Source organism: Mesoplodon bidens (assembly GCF_964165515.1).
Source record: "Mesoplodon bidens genome assembly, chromosome: X".
NCBI lineage: Eukaryota > Metazoa > Chordata > Mammalia > Artiodactyla > Ziphiidae > Mesoplodon > Mesoplodon bidens.
The window spans coordinates 82,459,389-82,471,749 of NC_138163.1; the positions used below are offsets into that span (position 1 = coordinate 82,459,389).

General features: G+C 41.0%; 1 protein-coding gene across 2 annotated transcripts in view; it reads right to left on the minus strand.

The window, feature by feature from the left end:
• KIF4A (kinesin family member 4A) overlaps positions 1 to 12,361 on the minus strand; it is a 128,142-nt gene that overhangs the window by 3,675 nt on the left and 112,106 nt on the right. The gene's annotated exons all lie outside the window — the stretch shown is intronic.

A 12,361-nucleotide genomic window follows, 5' to 3' on the forward strand; every position in this document is an offset into this window, starting at 1 on the left:
ATATAATGTTGGGGGGGGGAGATCTGGCTTAAAAGTAGTTTGGTGCAGGGAATTCCCTGGCGGTCCAGTGGTTAGGACCCGGAGCTTTCACTGCCGATGGTCCAAGGGCCCAGGTTCAATCCCTGGTCGGGGAACTAAGATCCCACAAGCAAGAATGGAGCCCGCCTTTCCACAGAGCTGGAACTCCTGGCTTACGGTCTCTTCCCTCCGCCGTCACTGAACTGCCCCGGAGCCCAAGCGGAGGGTGGCCTCACTGAGGCTGCCGGCTCTACAGGGGCCCCAGCAGCCGAAGCCACGACAGTCCTGGGGACCGAGGGCCAGATCACTCATCCTGGGGTAAGCCAGCTGCCATGTCAATGAGGACACTCAAGCAGCCCTAAGGAAAGATCCATGTGGCAAGGAACTGAGGCCTCCTACCAATAGCCACATGACCGTGTGGATGACAGGCTCTTGGTGCTCCAGCCAGGCATCAGGGCTGTGCCTCTGAGGTGGGAGAGGCAAGTTCAGGGACACTGGTCCACAAGAGACCTCGCAGCTCCACATAATACCAAATGGCAAAAATCTCCCAGAGATCTCCAACTCAACACCAGCACCCAGCTTCACTCAACGACCAGCAAGCTACAGTGCTGGACACCCTATGCCAAGCAACTAGAAAGACAGGAACACAACTCCACCCATTAGCAGAGAGGCTGCCTAAAATCATAAAAAGGCCACAGACATCCCAAAACACACCACCAGATGTGGACCTGCCCACCAGAAAGACAAGACTCAGCCTCATCCACCAGAAAACAAGCACTAGTCGCCTCCACCAGGAAGCCTACACAACCCACTGAACCAACCTTAGCCACTGGGGACAGACACCAAAAACAGCGGGAACTACGAACCTGCAGCCTGCGAAAAGGAGACCCCAAACACAGTAAGTTAAGCAAAATGAGAAGACAGAGAAACACACAGCAGATGAAGGAGCAAGGCAAAAACCCACCAGACCTAACAAATGAAGACGAATTAGGCAGTCTACCTGAAAAAGAATTCAGAAAAGTGATAGTAAAGATGATCCAAAACCTTGGAAATAGAATGGAGAAAATACAAGAAACATTTAACAAGGACCTAGAAGAACTAAAGAGCAAACAAACAGTGATGACCAACACAATAAATGAAATTAAAAATTCTCTAGAAGGATCAATAGCAGAATAACTGAGGCAGAAGAACGGATACGTGACCTGGAAGATAAAATAGTGGAAATAACTACTGCAGAGCAGAATAAAGAAAAAAGAATGAACAGAACTGAGGACAGTCTCAGAGACCTCTGGGACAACATTAAACGCACCAGCATTAGAATTATAGGGGTCCCAGAAGAAGATAAGAAAAAGAAAGGGACTGAGAAAATTTTTCAAGAGATTATAGTTGAAAACTTCCCTAATATGGGAACGGAAATAGTTAATCAAGTCCAGGAAGAACAAAGAGTCCCATACAGGATAAATCCAAAGAGAAACACGCCAGGACACATATTAATCAAACTATCAAAAATTAAATACAGGGCTTCCCTGGTGGTGCAGTGGTTAAGAATCCGCCTGCCAATGCAGGGGACATGGGTTCTAGCCCTGTTCTGGGAAGATCCCACATGCCGCTGAGCAACTAAGCCCGTGTGCCACAACTACTCAGCCTGCGCTCTAGAGCTCGTGAGCCACAACTACTGAGCCCACGTGACACAACTATTGAAGCCTGCATGCCTAGAGCCCATGCTCCACAGCAAAAGAAGCCACCAAAACGAGAGGCCCGTGCACTGCAACGAAGAGTAGCCCCTGCTCGCCACAACTAGAGAAAGCCCACTCACAGCAATGAAGACCTAATGCAGCCAAAATAAATAAATAAATAAATAAATTAATAAAAAGTACTTCTTTTTAAAAAAAGAAAAAAAATTAAATACAAAGGAAAAATATTAAAAGCAGCAAGGGAAAACCAACAAATAACACGAAGGGAATCCCCACAAGGTTAACAGCTGATCTTTCAGCAGAAACTCTGCAAGCCAGAAGGGAGTGGCAGGACATATTTAAAGTGATGAAGGAGAAAAACCTACAACCAAGATTACTCTACCCAGCAAGGATCTCATTCAGATTTGACGGAGAAATTAAAACCTTTACAGACAAGCAAAAGCTAAGAGAATTCAGCACCACCCAACTAGCTTTACAACAAATGCTAAAGGAACTTCTCTAGGCAGGAAACACAAGAGAAGGAAACGACCCACAATAACAAACCCAAAACAATTAAGAAGATGGTAATAGGAACATACATATCGATAATTACCTTACATGCAAATGGATTAAATGCTCCAACCAAAAGACATAGACTGGTGGAATGGATACAAAAACAAGACCCATATATATGCTGTCTACAAGACACCCACTTCAGACCTAGAGACACATACAGACTGAAAGTGAGGGGATGGAAAAAGGTATTCCATGCAAAGGGAAATCAAAAGAAAGCTGGAGTAGCAATTCTCATATCAGACAAAATAGACTTTAAAATAAAGACTCTTAGAAGAGACAAAGAAGGACACTACATAATGATCAAGGGATCAATCCAAGAAGAAGATATAACAATTGTAAATATTTATGCACCCAACAAAGGAGCACCTCAATACATAAGGCAAATACTAACAGCCATAAAAGGGGAAATCGGCAGTAATACCATCACAGTAGGGGACTTTAACACCCCGCTTTCACCAATGGACAGATCATCCAAAATGAAAATAAATAAGGAAACACAAGCTTTAAATCATACATTAAAGAAGATGGACTTAATTGATATTTAAAGGACATTCCATCCCAAATCAACAGAATACACATTCTTCTCAAGTGCTCATGAAACATTCTCCAGGATAGATCATATCTTGGGTCACAAATCAAGCCTTGGTAGATTTAAGATAATTGAAATCATATCAAGTATCTTTTCTGACCACAACACTATGAGACTAGATGTCAGTTACAGGAAAAGATCTGTAAAAAATACAAACACATGGAGGCTAAACAATACACTACTTAATAACCAAGAGATCAGTGAAGAAATCAAAGAGGAAATCAAATACCTAGAAACAAAAGACAATGAAAACACGATGACCCAAAACCTATGGGATGCAGCAACAGCAGTTCTAAGAGGGAAGTTTACAGCAATACAATCCCACCTTAAGAAACAGGAAACATCTCGAGTAAACAACCTGACCCTGCACCTAAAGCAATTAGAGAAAGAAGAACCAAAAAACCCCAAAGTTAGCAGAAGGAAAGAAATCATAAAGATCAGATCAGAAAGAAATGAAAAAGAAATGAAGGACACGATAGCAAAGATCAATAAAACTAAAAGCTGGTTCTTTGAGAAAATAAACAAAACTGATAAACCATTAGCCAGACTCATCAAGAAAAAAAGGCAGAAGACTCAAATCAGTAGAATTAGAAATGAAAAAGGAGAAGTAACAACTGACCCAGCAGAAATAAAAAGGATCAGAAGAGATTACTACAAGCAACTATACCCAATAAAATGGACAACCTGGAAGAAATGGACAAATTCTTAGAAATGCACAACCTTCTGAGACTTAACCAGGAAAAAACAGAGAATATGAACAGACCAATCACAAGCACTGAAATTGAAACTGTGATAAATAATCTTCCAACAAACAAAAGCCCAGGACCAGATGGCTTCACAGGCGAATTGTGAAGAGCTAACACCTATCCTTCTCAAACTCTTCCAAAATATAGCAGAGGGAGGAACACTCCCAAAGTCATTCTACGAGGCCACCATCATCCTGATACCAAAACCAGACAAAGATGTCACAAAGAAAACTACAGGCCAATATCACTGATGAACATAGATGCAAGAATCCTCAACAAAATACGAGCAAACAGAATCCAACAGCACATTAAAAGGATCATACACCATGATCAAGTGGGGTTTATCCCAGGAATGCAAGCATTTTTCAATATATGCAAATCAATCAATGTGATACACCATATTAACACATTGAAGGAGAAAAACCATATGATCATCTCAATAGACGCAGAGAAAGCTTTCGACAAAATTCAACACCCATTTATGATAAAAACCCTGCAGAAAGTAGGCATAGAGAGAACTTTCCTCAACATAATAAAGGCCATATATGACAAACCCACAGTCAACATTGGCCTCAATGGTGAAAAACTGAAACCATTTCCACTAAGATCAGGAATAAGACAAGGTTGCCCACTCTCACCACTATTATTCAACCTAGTTTTGGAAGTTTTAGTCACAGCAATCAGAGAAGAAACAGAAATAAAAGGAATCCAAATGAGAAAAGAAGAAGTAAAGCTGTCACTGTTTGCAGATGACATGATACTATACATAGAGAATCCTAAAGAGGCTACCAGAAAACTACTGGAGCTAATCAATGAATTAGGTAAAGGAGCAGGATACAAAATTAATGCACAGAAACCTCTTGCATTCCTATGCACTAATGATGAAAAATCTGAAAAGGAAATTAAGGAAACACTCCCATTTACCACTGCAACAAAAAGAATAAAATATCTAGGAATAAACCTACCTAAGGAGACAAAAGACTTGTATGCAGAAAACTATAAGACACTGATGAAAGAAATTAAAGATGATACAAATAGATGGAGAGATATACCATGTTCTTGAATTGAAAGAATCAACATTGTGAAAATGACTCTACTACCCAAAGCGATCTACAGATTCAATGCAATCCCTATCAAGCTACCAATGGCATTTTTCAGAGAACTAGAACAAAAAATTTCACAATTTGCATGGAAACACAAATGACCCCGAATAGCCAAAGCAATCTTGAGAAAGAAAAACAAAGCTGGAGGAATCAGGCTCCCCGACTTCAGACTATACTACAAAGCTACAGTATGGTACTGGCACAAAAACAGAAACATAGATCAATGGAACAGGATAGAAAGCCCAGAGATAAACCGACGCACATATGGTCACCTTATCTTTGATAAAGGAGGCAAGAGTATACAGTGGAGAAAAGACAGCCTCTTCAATAACTGGTGCTTGGAAAACTGGACAGCTACATGTAAAAAAATGAAATTAGAAAACTCCCTAACACCACGCACAAAAATAAACTCAAAATGGATTAAGGACCTAAATGTAAGGCCAGACACCATCAAACTCTTAGAGGAAAACATAGGCAGAACACTCTGTGACATAAATCACAGCAAGGTCCTTTTTGACCCACCTCCTAGAGAAATGGAAATAAAAACAAAAATAAACAAATGGGACCTAATGAAACTTCAAAGCTTTTGCACAGCAAAGGAAACCATAAACAAGACCAAAAGACAACCCTCAGAATGGGAGAAAATATTTGCAAATGACAAAGGATTAATCTCCAAAATTTACAAGCAGCTCATTCAGCTCAATATGAAAAAATACAAACAACCCAGTCCGAAAATGGGCAGAAGACTATATAGACATTTCTCCAAAGAAGATATACAGATTGCCAACAAACACATGAAAGAATGTTCAACATCATCAATCACTAGAGAAATGCAAATCAGAACTACAATGAGATATCATTTCACACCAGTCAGAATGGCCATCATCAAAAAATGTACAAACAATAAATGCTGGAGAGGGTGTGGAGAAAAGGGAACCCTCTTGCACTGTTGGTGGGAATGTAAATTGATACAGCCACTATGGAGAACAGTATGGAGGTTCCTTAAAAAACTAAAAATAGAACTACCATACAACCCAGCAATCCCACTACTGGGCATATACCCTGAGAAAACCATAATTCAAAAAGAGTCATGTACCAAAATGTTCATTGCAGCTCTCTTTACAGTAGCCAGGACATGGAAGCAACCTAAGTGCCCATCGACAGATGAATGGATAAAGAAGATGTGGCACATATATACAATGGAATATTACTCAGCCATAAAAAGAAATGAAATTGAGTTATTTGTAGTGAGGTGGATGGACATAGAGTCTGTCATACAGAGTGAAGTAAGTCAGAAAGAGAAAAATAAATACCATATGCTAACACATACATATGGAATCTAAAAAAAAAAAAAAAAAGGTCATGAAGAACCTAGGGGCAAGACAGGAATAAAGACGCAGACCTATTAGAGAATGGACTTGAGGATACGGGGAGGAGGAAGGGTAAGCTGGGACGAAGTGAGAGAGTGGCATGGACATATATACACTACCAAACGTAAAATACATAGCTAGTGGGAAGCAGCCGCATAGCACAGGGAGATCAGCTCGGTGCTTTGTGACCACCTAGAGGGGTGGGATAGGGAGGGTGGGAGGGAGGGAGACGCAAGAGGGAATAGATATGGGGACATATGTATATGTATAACTGATTCACTTTGTTATAAAGCAGAAACTAACACACCATTGTAAAGCAATTATACTCCAATAAAGATCTTAAAAAAAAATAAAAGATCCCACAAGGTGTGCGGTAAAGCCAAAAAAACAGTAGTTTGTGCAAAAAGGGACTATGGATTTGAGGTGTCAGCAAGCTTCATGAGTCAACAGTGTGAAATGGCTGTCAAAAGCAAGTCAGTCAGGCAGAAATTTGGAGTTCAGAAATCATAGGGAGAGTGTTTCAGTAAACTCTGGGTCAGTCAGAGTCAATTTGAAATGATATATCCTATTTTAGGGCCCCATAATTTTTTTTAGGCATATAAAAAGCATAGACAAGAAAAAAACCCCACTCATGTCCCCAACCCTCCCTTGATGAGTAAAACAGATAGAACTGAAGCCTCCTGTCTACGCTTTCCTGATCCCATTTGCCTCCCTCCCTCCCAGGGGCAGTCTCTTGAATTAGGTGCTTATTATCCCATGCATGTCTTTTTACCACATATGAGTTCTTATTTAAAATATATGAGGAATTATCTTACACACTTTTAAACTTTATATAAATGGTATTTTATCATCCATCGATGCATGTAGCTCCTGTTCCATTCATTTTCACACTATGAGTATGCCACAATTTACCCATACTCCTCATAGTGCCATATTTCACACTTACAACAAGGCTGCAGTAGTAATAGCTGACATCACCGTGTGCCAGGCAGTGTTAAGTGCTTTCCATATATTAAGCCCATTTTATCAATAAGTATGTTTCCTTGTGCACACATTCAGGAGTCCACTGTGTGTATGTGCTTCATAAAGAGGGAATTAGGGGCTTCCCTGGTGGCGCAGTGGTTGAGAGTCCGCCTGCCGATGCAGGGGACATGGGCTCGTGCCCCGGTCCGGGAATATCCCACATGCCACGGAGCGGCTAGGCCCGCGAGCCATGGCCGCTGAGCCTGCGCGTCCGGAGCCTGTGCTCCGCAACGGGAGAGGCCACAGCAGTGAGAGGCCTGCGTACCGCAAAAAAAAAAAAAAAAAAAAAAAAAAAGAGGGAATTAAACAAAAAGGGGGCGGGTGACCAGCATTATAGGAAGTGATGTTGTAAGAGAAATGGTGGAAGAAAGTGAGGATAGTTTGGCTGGAACAAATACAGGTGACAGAGCTCACAGAATGATGGATTAGAGTCAGAGGAGACCTCAGTGACCATCTAAAGCCTGATTTGATGTATGAAGCCCCACTCAAACATCCCTGGTCTTATTATCCTATGCTCTATTTATCCTGAGATGATAACAGTTTCTATATAACTTCTGACCTCAGGACCAAATTCTGCCATCTGGAATGACATGGAATCAATTTAACCCCACTTTCACAGCATATATGTTCAAACCCTGAGCATCGTTTTCACTCCCCAGTCCCACTCTGTCCAAATCCTCTCAAAGCTAAATATACCTAGCTCCCTCAATGATTCACCACGTGACATGGTTTCCAAGAATTCTCACCACCTTGGCTATATACCAATTTGTCCAAGTTCATCTTTAATTGTGACATCCAGAAATGAGCATAACTTTCTAAATGTGGTGTGACCATTGTGAAGCAGATTGAGACAAACACCTCCCTTGTTATGAACTCCATAGTTCTGCTAATGAGTCCTAAATCACAGTCGCTTTTTTCCCCTTGTCATATCTTTGTGGATTCATATTGCATTTACAGTTAAACTCAAGCCCTCGAGTCAGTTTCATATGGACAACCATCACCATTGTTGTGTAGTTGTGAGGGTAAAAGAAACCATTAAAACATCTTCCCCCTCGCCTCCATTATGAGAATAATATATAGTACTTTTTAAAATCTGAAAATCAAAACCATGATTTTTAATATTTAACAATTCTATATAGTCTTTCATCATGTGGAAATGTCAATTTACTTAACTAGTCACCTAACGTTAGATATTAAGATTGTTCTGAAAGAAATTGTTTGCCATTATAAATCATGTTGCAGCAAATATCCTGGTACATAAATACAATCCAAATCTTACCATGATTGACAAGGCCTCTGATTACCCCTCTGACCCGACCTTGTACTGCACTCTCCCACTTCTCAGTATCCTCCAGCCTCACTGGCCTCTTCAGCTGTTCCTTGATAAGCCAAGCTCATTCCTGCCCTGAGGCCTTTGCATTTACTGTTTCCTTTTCCTGAAATGTTCTGATTTTTTTCCTGACTTGCTCCTTCACTTTGTTCAGATCTCAGCTTAAATATCTCCTCTTCAGAGAGGCCTCTCCCAAACACTCGTCCAAAGTACTCTTTTCCTACCCCATCATTCTCTATGATTTGACTATATTTTCTTTTTATCTCTTATCATCTAAATTTATTTTATTTGTTTTTATGGTCACTATAAGTCTCTCTCCACAAGAATGTCTTCAGTTTCATGAGGCCAAGGATTTTACCTGTCTTGTTTATTGCATCCTCGGCACCTAGAAGCAGTGCCTGATACATAGTTTGATGCTCAAAAAAGATTTATAAATCTTTTTACATATCAATGACTGTTTCCTTAGTATAAATACCTATGTGTATAGTTATTGAGCCAAAGGATAGGAACATTTTTCAGGCTTTTGATGCATATTTTCAAGTTGCTTTCCAGAAAGGTATGCCAAACTATACTCCTAACAACAACAGACAGGAATGCCCACCTTAGTCACCTTTGCCAACACTGGACATAGCAAAAAAAAAAAAAACCCTAACTTTGCTTCTTTGAATAAGACAGAGCAAAAGACAGAGTTCTATGACATGTCCTAGAGACACCTCGCCAGGATGACATTGATCCGTTGATTGCTACAGGCTGGGTATGGTCCTCTGACCATTTACACATTTATCTATATTATATGCCTCAAAAACACTCTATTACCCTGTCCATGTGTCTCTATTTTATCCAAAGTACAAGAGTGGCATCTGAAGGGCTATCATAAGGAAGAACAATTAGACTCTACATAGCCAAGACTCATGGGGATGATTTATAGGACAGGTCAACAAGGAACAACTTTCCAACACCTACTTGGAATACAATGGGCTGCCCTGTCTCACGACTGTGAGCCTCCCCCTACTAGACTGCTTGTTTTCAAGCAAGCAGAGGCTAGATAAACACCTGGGAGTGGTATTATAGAACAGTCATGACGTACATGACAGATGTATTCACACGAATGCCACGTGCACTAGCTTTAGCTTCATCCTATTTTCTCTCACACCAGGACGCAGATCAGAACATAAGGGAGGGAGCAAGATCTTGCCACAGACAAAATCTCAAATATGATGTATGTGGGGTGTGTGTGTATACGTGTGTGTGTATCACAACTGCTAGCAACCCACCAGCATGTCCCAACACCATAGCTGAGAACCACTATAATAGAGAGATTCTTTATATAAAAGAAGTGGGAAGTCGAGATGAAAGACCTCTGGGGTTCCTTTAAGCCGGTGGTTCTCAACCCTGGCTGCATATAAGAAATCTCTGGGGAGCTTTTCAAAAAGGCCAGGTCCCACCTCAGACCAATTAAATCAGAATATCTGGGGGTGGGGTCCCAGGCAACCTGTGTTTAAAAGCTCCCTGGGGGATTCTAACGTGCAGCCAGGGTTGAGAATTATTTCTTTAGAGTCTATAATTCTTCTAGCACTGATTTCAGTGTTATATTATATCCAGAATGATAAGATCTGGTAAAAATTGTAACATAAAGGATACCAGGCTAGGAATTAGGAGCCTTGGTCTCTAGTCTTATATTTAATACTTGGCATGACCTTGGACAAGTCACTCCATCCAAGTTTATCTATCTCCGTTCTTCCATTACTAGGGACCAGAATACCTCCTGCCTCTTTTCTGCCAAAGGGGACAAATGGGAATATTTGTAAAAATGCTTACAGTGCTTTAATAACAATACCTGCATGATATTTTATCCTTCACAAGGTGCTCTTGCATCTATTCCTTCTTTTAACTTCTCAGATACCATATAACCCCATATAGAGGTAGTATTATTAAAACCCATTTATTAAAAACAACAACAACAAAGCCCATTTATACAACTTTGACTGTTACTTTGACTCAGGATATTAGTGCTGGAAGGGACCTTATATATCACTATTCTAGCCTCATCCCTTTATTACAGAAATAAGGAATCTGAGGTTCAGAGAGATTAAGTGACTTGCTTAAGGCCATCCAACTAAACAGTGGCAAACTCAAGACTACAACTCATGTTTACCTGGCTTCTAAGCTATCACTTCTTTACTACAGCACATGGCCTATCCTTCCGCATCTCCTTAGTACAAATAGGAAATATGGCTGAATGAGGAAAACTAGTTTTTTCAGCATTAGCTTTGGACAAGTCATCATTTTGGTACCTGCTGCAGTCTCCTTTGCAGATACCTAGTGATTCATACCAGCCCGCTTCAGCTGGGTTGAAACAATAATAATCAGGATGGCCTTCATGCAAAGCATCAAGGTCTACAGCTGATGTGTCTACAAGCAGTCTGATCAAAGAGCAGTCCATGTACTTTGAGGCCTCCAAAAGGGAGAAACTAGATTGTATGTCAACTTGCTCCCCTTAAAGCCCACTTATATTCTCAAGTTATAAAATCAGGGAAAAAGCCTAGAAAAGAATCATCTTTCAGTGTTTTAGAGATAGGATTTATCATTGATAGCAAATATCACTTACTTGCATTTTTGGCTATACTTCTATATTTCCTTTTTAAGCTTACAGCAACAGTACTATTATATCTATGCTTGTGTGTATGTGTGTGTGTGTATGATAAGCTTTCCTCAAGGACAAGTATACCCATATTTGCTTGCCATTTGGAAACTCCTTCCCCAGAGTTTTAGGTCCTCTACCATTTGTTTCTGTGTGTACTTCTCACCTGTGCTTCCTATTACTGACCTTTTCATCAACAATCAGCTCGTGCTTACCACTTCAACCACAGTAGAGAGCATAAATGTTGGCTGAGTAAGTGAATCAAAGTCAGACATGTTCTGCCCCATTTTCTCTCAGTGTCCCAGCTCTGTGTCCTGCTACTATGTCTACTATCAAGTCTTTGCAATATGCTATTCATTGTGCCAGAAAATGGCTTCCCAGGTGCTCCCAAGACTGTATTTCCCTTTCTGTCTTATAAAGTTTTTTTTTTTTTTTTTTTTTTTTTTTTTGCGGTATGTGGGCCTCTCATTGTTGTGGCCTCTCCCGCTGCGAAGCACAGGCTCCGGACGCGCAGGCTCAGCAGCCATGGCTCACGGGCCGAGCCGCTCCGCGGCATGTGGGATCCTCCCAGACCGGGGCACGAACCCGCGTCCCCTGCATCGGCAGGCGGACTCCCAACCACTGCGCCACCAGGGAAGCCCCCTTTCTGTCTTATAATGAAGCAAGAGTCGTCTCTTTCATGGCATGTTCATAAACTATATGTTTGGTTTGGCTTTACAGTCACTCTTAAAAGCCCCTCAGTCCATCTCCCTGAGATGAGTATGCTGAGGTCCTGTGATGTGTTCCTATTTCTTTGGCTTGTTTTCCCATTAGATTATAAGCTCTCTGAGGCTAAGGATGAGCTCTTAGTCCCACTAAGAGCACATGGTATGTTGCATTCCTGATGACTTTCCAAATGACTTAAGGTCACCACGGCTGTCTATTCCTCATGACTTGCTTCTCTCTGGTGTTGTGGCTTTACAAGGCTCAGTTCCCCATGTGGTGCACTATCAGCTAATGAAATTGAATAACCTTCCAGGAATCCAGCTAGGGTAATTTGTGAGCTGTTCTCTTTAAGAGGAATGTGGCTGCAGGCCACAGTTGGGGTAGTGATGAACTGTAATGCCTGCGAAGTTAATGTTTCAACATAGAACACCTAGGTTTGATAAATACGTAGGATTATCATTGTGTAAGTAAATAGAGCATGCCTCAAAGTCAGATTGTTTCTAACTAGCCTTAACTTTGGTGTGTTCAATCTTAAAGTTCCCACTCAGCTTCTGGTCTACAATTTTTACTGATATGACCATGATGTG